This window comes from Anomaloglossus baeobatrachus, chromosome 3 (genome assembly GCF_048569485.1).
Source record: "Anomaloglossus baeobatrachus isolate aAnoBae1 chromosome 3, aAnoBae1.hap1, whole genome shotgun sequence".
Lineage (NCBI taxonomy): Eukaryota > Metazoa > Chordata > Amphibia > Anura > Aromobatidae > Anomaloglossus > Anomaloglossus baeobatrachus.
Window position 1 is genome coordinate 617130464 of NC_134355.1, and position 15919 is coordinate 617146382.

Below are 15919 nucleotides of genomic sequence, written 5' to 3' on the forward strand. Positions count from 1 at the left end.
GTGGATCAGCAGGGTCCACGAAAACTCTGGAGCGACGGCCATGAATAGAGTAGCGCATCCAGAGGAGATGGAGGAGCTGTTCACATGCCTGTTGTGGGCCAGAATGCGGGAGCTGCAGCAGGAGTGGCTGCAACAGCAGGAGCTGGTGGAGCATCCCAAATCTCAGTGGTGCAAAAGGATGGTAACCAGGAACAATGGTGTGGCTGGGACTCTGTATTATTTGGGGACTAGCGGGAGCAAAAGGAATTGCCTGTTTGCTGGGGTAAGAAAGCCTCACCACAGCAGCATGATAAAGGGGTTCTTTGTTGTGTGGTTATGTGTAATAGGTAAGAGATAGCACCTCCTAAAGTTGACTGTCCTAAGTTAGTGGGAGCAAAGAAAATGGAGGATGGGCCCAACTTAACGACATGATGTGTAAAGTAACAAATGACAATATGACCGATAATAATGGGGGAGCTCCAGACAAGGTAGCCGACACCTGGCTAAGTGGGGACATGTTAGTCCAAGACCCCAGGAGGAGTTACGATGACTCTAATAAAGTGACCAATGAGTACTGTGCCATACAGATGAATAAGAAGGGTAACTCCTCCCAATGCTGAAGGCGCAACAGGTGCGCAGGGGCGGATCCAGTTGTAAGCTCTGAAAATGTGGTCCAGGTAGAGGCAGTGTTGTGTGTTTCTGTCGAAAATGTAGATTTCCTTCCAGAATCTGAATGTCCAGAGAAGGTTGGGAAGGCACGTTGCTAGGAACAACCGGTAATGTAGAGTCAGACAGCAACCTGCAAAAGAAAGAGGAATCAGAGCTGATGGACACACTGTAATGACAGAAATCAGCAAGGTGAAATCACAGAAAAAGAGCCAACTATGGTAGCAGTGGTGGTGTCCCCTATGATTTCCAAGCATGAGTCTGATGGTCTGTCAAATGAGGGCACTATAGGAGATAAAAGTGGGTTTAGGGCTCATTCAGATGACCGTTCCACCTGTCCTGTCCAGTTCCTGTTTTTTTGCGGACCCACGGACAGGACCATTTTTTCAATGTCTTTTGTGTAGGATCAAATGGCACATGGAAGCACTTCCGTGTGCCATCAGTTCCTACAAAAAAAATCAGATCAGATGCCATATGTTTGTTCTGTTATTATGGAACATGTACTATTCTGTTCCGTAATAACGGACCGTGACTCAATACAAGTCAATGCGTCCGCAAAATCCCCGGAAGCCGCATGGGAGCACTTCCGTGTGACCTCCGTCGGATGCCCCTGCATTCTGTGTTCTGCTCCCGCACCAGCCCCGTAGCTGCTCGCACTGCAGTGTGTCAGCAGATGCCCGCACTGCATTGTGTCAGCAGATGACCGCACTGCAGTGCGAGCAGCCGCGGGGATGATGAGGGTTGCTGTCAGGATATTAGTAAAGTTCATTACCTGCGGTGATGAAGTCCTGTATGCACTCCTGACGTCAGTGCTTGTCACTGACTTCTATGCCCGTCGTGTCCTCACATCACCTCTCGCGTGCGGCCCGAGACTGTGACTAGCGGTAACGTCATGGGTTACTCGCGATACTTGTTAACGCGGCGGTCATTGAACTCAGTAACTAGTGCTGATGTCAGGAGTGCAGCGTCTTCCATCATCACAAGTAATGTACCTCGCTAACCTCCTGAAGTCAGCGCTGGTCATGTCCTGCAGTGACCTGGGCTGACCTCATGATGTTAGCTCAGGTCACTGCACTGCTCTCTCTGCCAATGGGGAACATTCTTTTCTTCATTGACTGGGACAGTGAGTATGGATCAATCAGGGAAAGCCTTGCTCAACTGTAAAGTGGTGCACAGGAGAAAGGAAAACACTAATAATAGAAAAATAACTCCAGCACTCAACCTACTTTCTCTTGTTGTCCCGTTTTGAGTGCTGGAGTGAGTATGGATCGTCGTGAGACCCCCTTATTAAATTACGCCGCACCCGGATTTGATTTTTCTTTCCAATAAATTGGTGAAAGAGAGAGTGTTTTAGGGAGTATTTTTTCAAATATAAATTTGTCTGTCGTCAATTTTTTTTCATTACTGACTGAGTTATGATGTCGGGTATCTGATAGACGCCGTAACATCACTAACCCTAGGGCTTGATGCCAGGTGACATTACACAGCTGGTATCAACCCCATATATTACCCCGTTTGCCACCGCATCAGTGCATCGATAATATTGGGAGCCGTGCCCGTCTGACGCTGACCCGTAGGATCTACAGGCCCTGGCGGTGGCCCTATCCCTATCGGTGGGTGGTTGTCTACTTTTCGGGACTTAGGTTGGGACAGGACCTATAATCCTGCCCTCAATTGGTTAATTAGCTAGGCCGTCGGTGCCGGTCCTGGCTTCAGGGTCTCAGTACTCCCCTTGTGTATATGGTTTCCAGTCGGGTCTCTGGTGTCGGTATCAGCGGGCTCCTACTTTGTCCCGGTCCACCTCGGTTCTGCCGCATTGTCTTCCCGTCTCCTGCCGACTACGGCTAGCGTCTGCCACCTCAAATTCTACCTGACAACTGTCTATTTGCCAAATTGGAGAAATGACAATTTGAGGTTCAGCAGGTACACTTCTTAGAATGTTTGGTTTCTGCATCGGAGTTTCAGATGTATCCCATTAAGGTACAGACCATCTTGATTGGATGCAACCGAGTAACCTTAAAGCATTGCAGAGGTTCTTAGGCTTTGAGAACTACTATAGGAAGTTCAAAAAGAATTTTTTGGTCATACTGAAGGCTTTAATTGATATGACCAAGAAGAGAACAGGCTTCTCCTCCTGGTCTACTGAGGCTGTAAATGCCTGTAATGCAGGGGTGGGATTCAAATTTTTAACAACAGGTTCTCTGTAAACCCTGCCCATTTGAAAACCACACCCATTCTGTAACCACACCCATTTTGTTAGCCACACCCATTTTCACACACTTTCCTCAACCAAAAAATACAAGTAATTTAAAGTAAAATCTCTTGCCCCTCCTATACCTTCAATTCCTGTCCAGTACCAGTTGTTCTTGTCACTGTCTGTCATGTTGTATTAAATGATTTTTCTACAGTTTTTAAAAATTATTACTAAAGGAGCCCTGCTAAAATTGGAACAGACGACCTTTCCCCTGCAGATCCCATCCCTTTATGGCCTTTTTCCCCCTGCAGATCCCATCCCATTATGACCTCTTTCCCCTGCAGATCCCATTTCATTATGGCCTCTTTCCCCTGCAGATCCCATCCCATTATGGCCTCTTTCCCCCTGCAGATCCCATCCCATTATTGCCTCTTTCCCCCTACAGATCCCATCCCATTATGGCCTCTTTCCCCCTGCAGAGTCCATCCCATTATGGCCTCTTTCCCCTTGCAGATCCCATCCCATTATGGCCTCTTTTCCCCTGCAGATCCCATCCCATTATGGCCTTTTTCCCCCTGAAGATCCCATCCCAATATGGCCTTTTCCCCCCTGCAGATCCCATCCCATTATGGCCTTTTTCCCCCTGCAGATCCCATCCCATTATGGCCTTTTTCACCCTGCAGATCCCATCCCATTATGGCCTTTTTCCCCTGCAGATCCCATCCCATTATGACCTCTTTCCCCTGCAGATCCCATCCCATTATGGCCTCTTTCCCGTGCAGATGCCATCTTATATGGCCTTCTCTCCCCATATAGCCACATATAGCTGCCATCTTATACGGCCTCCTCTCACCATATAGCCACATATAGCTCCCATCTTATGTGGCCTCTCCCCATATAGCCACATATAGCTGCCATCTTATATGGCCTCCTCTCCCCATATAGCCACATATAGCTGCCATCTTATATGGCCTCCTCTCCCCATATAGCCACATATAGCTGCCATCTTATACGGCCTCCTCTTCCCATATAGCCACATATAGCTGCCATCTTATATGGCCTCCTCTCCCCACATAGCCACATATAGCTCCCATCTTATATGGCCTCCTCTTCCCATATAGCCACATATAGCTCTCATCTTTTATGGCCTCCTCTCCCCATATAGCCAGATATAGCTTCCATCTTATGTGGCCTCTCCCCATATAGCCACATATAGCTGCCATCTTATATGGCCTCCTCTTCCCAAATAGCTACATATAGCTCCCATCTTAATGTGGCCCCTCTCCCCATATAGCGCTCCCATCTTATGTAGGCTCTCCCCATATAGCCACATATAGCGGCTCCTCTCCCTGCATCTTCGGCTCTATGAGCGCTTACCTGCTCCATGCTCCGACAGCCTCTCCTGTGTCTTCCGTCCTCCACGGCTCTCTGCACACACTGAGCTACCTCCTCACACAGCCGTCACCTCTGTAGCGTCAGCACGTCGCTGTACGCCGGGTCAGGGAGCAGACAGGCTCCACTCAACCCGGAAGTGCGGGGCGGAGGTGCGAGCATTCTTTTGTGTTAGAGTCTTAAAGAAGACGCTAACACAAATGAATACAGGGAACCGGATCGCCTGAGCTGTTTCTTGCTGGTTCTGGGCTGATATTTTAACAACCGGTTCTCCAGAACCGGACAGAACCGGCTGAATCCCACCCCTGCTGTAATGCCCTCAAGAGAAAACAGGCTGCAAAACAAAGAAGTGCAATAATAGAATCTTACCCGAGTAGACAACCTGAGTACAACACAAGTTCTTCTCACCTTGAGGGGTTGTGAGAGCCACAACCAGCTTTGAGGGCATAATATCATGGCTGCCGCTGCCCCACGTGTAAATCCAACTAGAAGTGTTTTAGAAAGAATAACGCCTCACTGCCGTGCAAGAAAAGGCAATTCTGGAAACCTTGAAAATGATTTGGAGATTCCATCTCCTTTTTCAGACACAATCGCGCTGATTGCGTCTGCAGATGATATTTGTTATTTGGTAACTATATGACAACTATTTAGAAGTATAACTTAGAAAATTATCTTACTTTGTTTTCTAATGGATTTATATATTTTATATATAGACTTTTTTTAATGGGGGGGAGTAAACACCAGTGTTTATAGGATCTCAAACGCTATAGGGGACTGTACATCTGACCAACATACTGGTGGGTGCCCATGTTCAAATTTTGCGTCAAAGCCTATAGGATTCCTGTTACGCCATTGGTATCACCATATGATACAGCCACCAAGAAGAGTGAGGTTAATGTTTTTAGAAAGAATTACTATCTGACGTCATGCGCCCATCCACATTATGTGTTAGTGCTGCCACAACTTAGCACTACACTGTGTTCCAAATTATTATGCAAAAAATATTTTTTCATATTTTCCTAAATTAACTTTATGAATTGCAGTCATTGTTATTTTCCGGTCATCTACTATTCGAGTAGAATTGAAATGTTTTTGCTCAAACTGCCTATGAAAACAGTATATTTTTAAAAATAATAAACAGTCAAAATGCACTTAAAATGCATGTTCCAAATTATTATGTACAGCTGAGTTTTTAACCTTTTTATTTTTATTTTGAAAAACAAAATGGTCAATTGTGAAATTATAAGCATTATCAGCTTATTCCAAAATGAAATCAAACAGTTTTCAAGTCAAAACGTAATTCTAGGTGATGTTACATTTGCACATAGGACCCGTTGTTTCAAAGAAACTTCTGAACTCTCTCGTCCAGTGAATTTGTCAGTTTTTGGATGGTTTGTGCTTCAATTGTTTTGCATGTGGACATAATACCCTCCCAGAGCTGTTGCTTAGATGTGAACTGCCTCCCGCCATCATAGACACTCCTTTTGATGATGCTCCAGAGGTTCTCAATGGGGTTGAGGTCAGGGGAACATGGTGGCGACACCATAAGTTTGTCCTCTTATGCCCATAGCAGCCAGAGATGCAGATGTGTTATTTGCAGCATGAGCCGGTGCATTATCATGCATGAAAATGATCTTGTTGCGGAATGCACGGTTCTTCCTCCTGAACCATGGCAGGAAGTGCTGTTTTAGAAACTCCACATAGATTATGGAGTTCATCTTTACCCCTTCTGGGATCCTAAAGGGACAATCTCTCTCCACATGATTCCAGCCCAAAACATTACTCCACCTCCTCCTTGTTGGCGCCTTAGCTGTGTGTTCATGGCGTGTCCATCAACCAGCCATCCTCCACTCCATCTATCTGGACCATCGAGCATTGCACGGCACTCATCGGTAAACGAAACATTTTGAAAGTCAGTAGTGTTGAGCGAGTATGCTTGTCACTACTTGGTACTCGCACGAGTATCACTGTACTCGGGCTACTCGGCGGGGACCGAGTAATTTCGCGATACTCGTGCTGTACTCGTGGTCTTCATGTTGGCGCTCTTTTTAGAGCCAGCCCTTATGCAGGGATTGGCTGGCAGACCACTGCAATGCCACAGCCCTGTTACTTGTGGAATTGCAGTGATTGGCCGGCCCTCACAGCATGACCGTGCCTTTAGCCCGACACTTCCCCGCTCGGCTACGGCCCCTCCTGCACTCCACTCCGCGTGTATATATATATGCACGCTTACACACACACGCACTTTTTTTTTTTAATTTACAGTTTTATGGTTTTTTCATGCTGCCGGGGGTCATTTCAGAATAATACTCGGGTCTCCCATAGGATAACATTGGGCTCGGTGCTCGGGCCGAGTACACGAGTATTTTGGGATGCTCGGCCCGAGCCTCGAGCACCCGAGCATTTAAGTACTCGCTCATCACTAAAAGTCAGTCTTCATGTATGGTTTGGCCACTGGAGCTGTTTCTCCTTGTGTGCAGTGGATAGAGGTGGTCGACAGGATGGCTTACGCACAGCTGCAAACCTCTGAAGGACCCTGCATCTTGTTGTTCGGGGGACGTTGGAGGCATCAGCAGCTTCAAAAACTTGTCTGCTGCTATGACAAGGCATTTTAGCAGCTGTTCTTTTAACCTGACACAATTGCCTGTTGGAAAGAGTCCTCAATTTCTCCTTATCAGCACGCACACGTGTGTGCTGTGAATCAGCTACAAACTTCTTGATTGTGCGATGATCACAATGAAGTCTCTTGGCAATGTTGATTGTAGTCATGCCTTGACCTAAATACTCACAATTTGTTGCTTCTCAGCAGCCGACACATCTTTTTTCTTTCCCATTTTGGCAAAAAATGTAGGCTGCTTAATAATGTGGAACAGCCTTCTTAAAGGGAAGGTATTGCGGTTTTTTATTTTTGTATTAACAATAGTGATTATGAAATCAAGTATTTCTAATACAAAATGAAAATCGCATTATTTAGTTTTTATGTAATTCTTATTTTACTGGAGGCACTGGGGGCTGCCATGCTGGATTTGCTGTCTGTGTAACGACAGTAACTCCTTCGTTTATGGCAGCCCCTGTGCATAGACTCTGATAGTCGGGCTCCGACCCCATGAAGTACGTTACAGTGGGCGTCTGCTGTGACCTGGACGCGCCCCCTGGGCTGTCCAGAACACAGCAGAGGGAGGAGTTCAGCGCCATTATTGTGGAGCTCACAGCGTGTGCTGTTTGCTCCATTTTACCCCTGTCAACCGCCGGGATGAGTGAGTACGGGCCTCCTCCCCTCCCCTCGTTACTGTCTCCGATTACATCCCATCCCTCTGTTCTCCCCAGCTACTGCCGCCGCCCCTCCCCCCCGCCGTTACCGTCTCCAATGACACCCCCCCTCCCTCCGTTATCCCAAGTCCCCGCTCTGCCCGCTGCCGCAGCTCCCCCAGCTCTGCCCGCTGCTGCTGTGTGTGTGTGTGTCACAAGGTCCCCATCAGGGGTGATTGTGAGTTTGTGTCGGCGCTTGCGATGCTGTGCAGTGAGCTTCCAGGACCTGCGAGAGGATCACATGGGAAGCATGTGATATCTCCGGATGTTGTGAGTGTGTGCGCGCGATTGTACAGGTATGTGCGATATCGTGAGTGTATGCGATCGGATGTGTGAGTGTATGTGATCGGATGTGTGAGTGTATGCGATCGGATGTGTGAGTGTATGCGATCGGATGTGTGAAATGTCAACTGGACGCAGGGGAAGATGGCATGCAGCACAGCTGCCTGGAGCGCCCACCGGAGGTCACAGGGAGGAATGATGTGAAAGGTGTGTGTGTGTGTGTGTGTGTGTGTGTAGCACAAGGTCCCCATCAGGGGTGATTGTGTGTGTGTGTAGCACAAGGTCCCCATCAGGGGTGATTTTGTGTGTGTGTGTGTGTGTGTGTGTGTGTGTGTGTGTGTGTGTGTGTGTGGCACAAGGTCCCCATCAGGGGTGATTGTGTGTGCGTGTGTGGCACAAGGTCCCCATCAGGGGTGATTTTGTGTGTGTGTGTGTGTGTGTGTGTGTGCCACTGCATGTGAGTACCTGTGTGTGTACCGGTGATACTGTCTGCAGGGTTGTGTATCTAATCCTCTCCTGTGTGATACTATCTGCTGAGCTGTGTATCTAATCCTGTTGTGTGATACTGACTGCTGAGCCATGTATCTAATCCTCTCCTGTGTGATACTGTCTGCTCAGCTGTGTATCTAATCCTATATTGTCTGATACTGTCTTCACAGCTGTTTATCTAATCCTCTCCTGAGTGATACTGTCTGCAGGGCTGTGTATCTAATCATCTCCTGTGTGATACTGTCTGCAGAGCCGTGTATCCAATCCTATCGTGTCATACTGTCTGCTGAGCTGTGTATCTAATCATGTCCGGTGTGATACTGTCTGCTTAGCCATGTATCTAATACTCCTGTGTGATACTATCTGCTGAGCCGTGTATCTAATTCTATCCTGTGATACTGTCTGCACAGCTGTGTATCTAATCCTCTCCTGTGTGATACTGTCTGCACAGCTGTGTATCTAATCCTATCCTGTGTGATACTGTCTGCTGAGCCGTGTATCTAATCCTGTCCTGTGTGATACTGTCTGCTGAGCTGTGTATCTAATCCTATCCTGTGTGATACTGTCTGCAGGGCTGTGTATCTAATCCTATCCTGTGTGATACTGTCTGCTGAGCTGTGTATCTAATCCTATCCTTTGTGATTCTGTCTGCTGAGCCATGTATCTAATCCTGTCCTGTGTGATACTGTCTGCTGAGCCGTGTATCTAATCCTGTCCTGTGTGATGCTGTCTGCTGAGCCGTGTATCTAATCCTATCCTGTGTGATACTGTCTGCTGAGTGTATTTAATCCTCTCCTGTGTGATACTGTCTGCTGAGCTGTGTATCTAATCCTCTCCTGTGTGATACTGTCTGCTGAGCTGTGTATCTAATCCTCTCCTGTGTGATACTGTCTGCACAGCTGTGTATTTAATCCTATCCTGTGTGATACTGTCTGCACAGCCGTGTATCTAATCCTCTCCTGTGTGATACTGTCTGCACAGCTGTGTATCTAATCCTATCCTGTGTGATACTGTCTGCAGAGCCGTGTATCTAATCCTATCCTGTGTGATACTCCTGCTGTCCTTGGTGACACTTTAAGCTGGTGTCACACACAGCGACAACGACGTCGCTGCTACGTCACCATTTTCTGTGACGTTGCAGCGACGTCCCGTCGCTGTCGCTGTGTGTGACATCCAGCAACGACCTGGCCCCTGCTGTGAGGTCGCCGGTCGTTGCTGAATGTCCAGCTTCAATTTTTGGTCGTCACTCTCCCGCTGTGACACACACATCGCTGTGTGTGACAGCGAGAGAGCGACGAAATGAAGCGAGCAGGGAGCAGGAGCCGGCGTCTGGCAGCTGCGGTAAGCTGTAACCAGCAAAAACATCGGGTAACCAAGGGAAGACCTTTCCCTGGTTACCCGATATTTACCTTCGTTACCAGCCTCCGCTCTTGCTGCCAGTGCCGGCTCCTGCTCTGTGCACATGTGGCTGCAGTACACATCAGGTAATTAACCCGATGTATACTGTAGCAAGGAGAGCAAGGAGCCAGCGCTAAGCAGTGCGCGCGGCTCCCTGCTCTCTGCACTGTGACATGTAGCTGCAGCACACATCGGGTTAATTAACCCGATGTGTACTGTACCTAGGAGTGCAAGGAGCCAGCGCTAAGCGCGGCTCCCTGCTCTCTGCTCTGTGCACATGTGGCTGCAGCACACATCGGGTTAATTAACCCGATGTGTACTGTACCTAGGAGAGCAAGGAGCCAGCGCTAAGCACGGCTCCCTGCTCATGTAGCACAGCGACGTTATGATCGCTGCTTCTGCTGTGTTTGACAGCTAAGCAGCGATCATAACAGCGACTTACAAGGTCGCTGTTACGTCACCGAAAATGGTGTCGCTGTCGCTTAGTGTGAACCCAGCTTTAGACATTTCTGGTCACCAGGAAAATGGCTGTGTATTGTGTCCTTACATGTCATTCTCTGTTATCTGTTGTAAACACTCAGATTAGGAGAGGGGAGGCGTGCCATCACAGATAGGAGAGCAGACTCCGCCCACTTTATGGCAGGCTGTAATCTGAGCTTTTTATACAGTGGAAATTCAGTAGGATTTCAGAAGCTGCTCCCCCTAATGTTTAACAGTGGAAAATATCAAACTTTTTAATTTTTTTTTATATTTTGCTCAATTAAAAAAAAATAATAATATTTAAACAAAACATTTAAACATTATTACTTTACATTTTTTCAGTTATTTTTTTTTTTTTTTTTTTGACAATACCTTCCCTTTAAGTAGTCTTGCCTTTATTTGGACACACCTGCCAAACTAATTTGCACAGGTATCTGCAATTGCTTTCAGTGAAATAAAGAGCCCTGACACACGTCACCAGCAATGAGTATAAATGACAAACAAAAAATTTCTGACCTTATCACTCCTAAACTCTTTTTGCATAATAATTTGGAACACAGTGTATATCCCTATGTCCCAAGGATTTCAGCCTGTTGTTCGTTAGCTAATGAGATCATTTTCAGAAATAAGGAGTATATTTCCAAAGTATATAAGGTTTGTTGGAATGACTTTGTTCTTGTCTTCCACATCTTAGTATAATTTCTTCTCTTGAGCTCTATGCATCTGAGAAGCCCCAGGAATTCTCTCTCTTCTGCGCCGCCCCAGGGGCTCGGCTGCGACCGCCGAGCCGCTTGGATCCGTGCTCGTCGGGGTACGGTGGCTCGAGCCTCTCACGGACCCGGGGGCAAGGGAATCCCGTCGACTCCCATAAAAAGGGGAAATGTATGTTTGGAGGTTTTTGGAGTTCGTGAAGCCACCCACGGGTTGTGGTGAATGTAGATGGACACCACCGCTGCCGTTGACTAGGCTCCCAGGGACGATGTTGCGCAGCCTTTGATGTTAACCCCTCTGTGGGTGGGGGGGTGGTTGTCCCGGGGCCCGAGGGTTCGCTGCTGGATTTGGCCACTATGTTTGCGCTGGGCAGTGTAGGTGCGGTGCGGCGCAGCGCTCGGCCCGAGGGCACTGGTGTACTCACTGTGACAGACACACCGGAGTCTCTGGTAAACCAAAACAAGATGGTGGACGGTGCCCGCAGCCGGCTGCGGTGTTCCCCTTACTCAGGGCTGGTGGTGCAGACGCTGGCCCTTTGGATCTCTAGCTGTGGCAGTAGCTCTATATCCCGAATCGTGGGGATGTTGTCTTCAGTCAGGCCTTGTGTGGGCATGAACCCCTGAGGTCCGGGCCGCAATCAGTAGATTTGACTAAAAGGTTGGCTACTAGCCTAGTCGGGGTCTGAGTACCCTGCCTGGTGCTCCGGTATCCAGTTGGCTCCCCGGTTCGGTTCCGGCGGGCCACTACACTGTTCCGGTCCCTTACGGTTCCACCGGTCATTTTCCCGGTCTCCTGCAGACGGCCACCACCGTCTGCCTCCTGGTCAAAAGGGCGTCCGGGCTCCAACCCGAACCCCTGGCAGACTGACACTCTCCCTTCTCCTCTGCTTCCTCTCCCTTCACTCTCCTGTCAGACTGTTCTTTGTTTTTCCCTCCTCAGGCCATCAGAACTCCTCGGTGGGCGGGGCCAACCGCCTGGTTCCGCTCCACCTGGTGTGGACATCTGGCACTGTGGGGGGTGACTCAGTGTTTAGTGGTCAGCTGTTCTGACCCTTTATATGGGGGGGTGTAGTGTGTGGGACTATCTGTGACCCCTGGCTAGTCCAGGGCGTCACACATCTTGTACAGGTCATTACAATTTACAACTTTAGGAGCAGCCACAATGCGCTTTTGTGTACCTCTGATATCGTATAGAGACCTCCATAGGTTTTGAGAGTTTGGAATATTCTGGAAAAAATACCTGGATGCTCCGCTTCCCCAATAAATAACCAGATTGTTGATAGATACAGACTAAGGGAATCCTTTAATACATTTTATCCTTTATTAGTCAATGGGATAAGGCATTTCGGAGTATTGTTTTTCCTGACTTCAACCAGTTGGAGTCTTAGAAAATATATAGGTAAGGTAATAAGGTATATGTATACGAGGGGCTGCTGATAAGTCTTTGGCTTTGTGATCTTTTTGTTTCTATGGTAACGAATGTTACATCACATGAAAACCTTATATGTCTAATATATGTTTTCAAAACTTTGTGTTTGTTGCTTATGGCAACAGTGTTCTACGCACGCGGAAAACAAAATGGTGGAGTCTAATGCGATATTAGCAGCAACTGAGAGCAAAGTAGTGATAAAATTCTTGTTTCTGTAAGGAAAGTCCGTGAAGGATATTCATGGTGATATATCGCCGACATTGGGGGGATCAATGTCCTTCATATTCCACAGTTAAGAACGGGTTGCCAAATTTAAAACGGGCCACTTCAGCACCAATGATGAGGAACGTTCTGGACGACCGAGAGTGGTTGTTGCTATGTTGGTTGTTGCTGTGCACAACCTTATACTGGAGAATCCACGAATTCCAGCTAAAGCAATAGCAGACATCATGGGGATTTCCCGTGAACATATTTGTATCATTATTCATGAACATTTGGACATGAGGAAACTATCTGCAAAGTGGGTCCCCAAATGTTTGACAACAGATCAGAGAAGCATGTGAGGGCAAACTTCCCGATCCATTTGTCAGCATTTCTGGACTGATAAGAACTTCCTGGATCGACTGGTCACTATGGATGAGACCTGGACTGATTTGTATGACCCTGAAAACAAGGAGCAGTGAAGAGTAGAGGCACAGTGGTTCTTCTTGTCCAAAGAAGTTCAGGGTGCAAAAATCAGCCACTAAGGTGATGGCATCTGTGTTCTGGGATAAGGAGGGCGTGCTGCTATTGGACTACCTTCAAAAGGCTTCCACCATCAATGCAAGGTATTACACTGAACTTTTGGACCAGTTGAAGGCAGCTCTGAAGGCCAAAAGGCGTGGCAAGTTGTCCAAAGGAATTTTGTTCCTGCAAGACAATGCCTCAACTCCCACTGCACAAGTGACCACGGCAAAACTGGCAGAGCTGGGCTTCCATCTGGTTGACCACCCACCTTATTCACCAGATCTAGCTCCCTCCGACTATCACTTGTTTCCAAACCTGAAGAAACACTTCAAGAATACCAAATTTCACACCATTTCTGATGCCATGGCTGCTACGGATGCCTGGTTTGAGGCACAACAGAAATCCTTCTTTTTGCTAGGCTTACAGAACTTGGAATACCGATGTAAGAAGTGGGTTGACATCAGTGGAGAGTATGTGGAAATAATGTAAAGTTTCATCATCCTATCTCGTTTCTTTCTGAGAAAAGCCAAAAACGTATCAGCTGCCCCCTTGTAGTACAAGCAATCAAATGATTCAAGGTTCAGGGGGATTACTAAAATAGTTAGAAAAATAAAAAAAAGTAAAAAGTTTTTTTAAAAAAATGTAAACATAAAAATTCTAAGAAAAAAAAATTGAAAATTGGTATAAAAATCAGGTCAAGTTTTTTATATAAAAATTAACTTGTAGTTTAAGCACCGTACAGAGAAAAAAGTCTAAATGCCAGAATTGCGGTGTTTTTTTGTTACCTCACCTCTCTAAAGAAAATGTACTAAAAAGCGATCAAAACATTGTATGTAGATGAAATTGAAATCACTTAACAACATTGACTCACCATGAAAAAAAACAAAAAAATCTCCTTCAGCTCAAAAGAAACAGAGAATTGTTATGAGTCTCGGAAAATGGTAACACAAAATATTTGGTTTTTTTACAAAAGTCTCAATTTTTTTTATTACTTAACCCCTTTACAACATATGATGCATAGTTACATCATATCTTTGTGGGATAAAATGTACTTTTCAATGACACCATTCATTCTGCTCCATATTGCACTGTAAAAGGGGAAAAAATTCCAATTGAGATGAAATTGCAAAAAAGGTGCAATTGCATGATTGTTTTTCTTTTTTTTTTTTTTTTTTATTTACCATGTCACTATATGGTAAAACTGACCTCTCCATATGGTTCCCCAGGTCAGTACATGTACGCAGATACAAAACATGTCTAGTTTTTTTCTTATTTATGTGGTGAAAAAAAATTCAGAATTGTGTCAAGAAAACAATTTTGCTTATGTCGCCATTTTCCGAAACCCGTAAAGTTCTCTTTTTTTGGAGATTTGGAATCTGGGGCAGTATGAGGGCTTATTTTTTTGCACCCTGAGCTGTTATTTTTACTGATACAATTTTTGCATACATACGATGTTTTGATCTCCTTTTATTGAATTTTATTGCAATACTAGCTGTACTACCCGGCTTCGCCCGGGTTAATAACTGCTGTTAACAACATAGAATGTATTAACAAAAATTTGATTCTGCACACAAAAACCACAAAACAGATAGAAATGTAATTATTAAAAGACAAAAACTAAGCTAATAGAAGCATTTCACAACATATATTTCAACACCACAGATATTCCACACAGATTTAACATCCTATGACCTCACACATACTGAGAATGTCCTTTGTTGCCTATATTAACCAATCAGAGCTCAGATTAATTAACTGTAGCAAAATAGAAGCTAAGCTGTGATTGGTTGCTATTGGCAGCCTGATAAATCTCCAGGCAACAGAAAGCCCTCCCCCCTGACAGTATATATTAGCTCACACATACACATATAGACAGGTCATGGGACTGACAGCTGCCGTATTTCCTATATGGTACACTTGTTGTTCTTGTAGTTTGGCTGCTTATTAATCAGATTTTTATTTTTGAAGGATAATACCAGACTTGTGTGTGTTTAGGGCGATTATGTGGTGAGGTTGGTGTATGTGTGGTGAGATGTGTGCTGAGGGTGGTATATGTACCAGACTTGTGTGTGTTTAGGGTGATTATGTGGCGAGGTTGGTGTATGTGTGGTGAGATGTGTGCTGAGGGTGGTATATGTGTTCAAGCACGTGGTAGTGTGTGGCACATTTTGTGTGTGTGTTCATATCCCCGAGTGTGGTGAGTATCCCATGTCGGGGCCCCACCTTAGTAACTGTACGGTATATACTCTTTGGCGCCATCGCTCTCATTCTTTAAGTCCCCCTTGTTCACATCTGGCAGCTGTCAATTTGCCCCCAACACTTTTCGTTTCACTTTTTCCCCATTATGTAGATAGGGGCAAAATTGATTGGTAAATTGGAACGCGCGGGTTAAAATTTCGCCTCACAACATAGCACCCGGCGCTGCCCGGGATAGTAACTGTCTATCTGTTTCTCTCCCATTCTCTGTCTGTCTCCCCCTCTGTATATATCTCTCTGTCTCTCTCTCTATCTCTTTGTCTGTCTGTCTCTTTCCCTGTCTGTCTCTTTCTCCGACTGTCTCAATCTCTTTCTCCGTCTGTCTCAATCTCTTTCCCTGTCTGTTTATCTATCTCTTTCCCTGTCTGTCATTTTCCCTGTCTGTCACTCCCTGTCTGTCACTCCCTGTCTGTCACTTTCCCTGTCTGTCTCTTTCCCTCTCTTTCCTGTCGCTTCGCCCGGGTTAATAACTGCTGTTAACAAAATAGAATGTATTAACATTCCCGGGATAGAATGTATAAATAGAATATATTAACGCCTGGGATAGTAACTGTCTCTCTGTTTCTCTCCCATTCTCTGTCTGTCTCCCCCTCTGTATATATCTCTCAG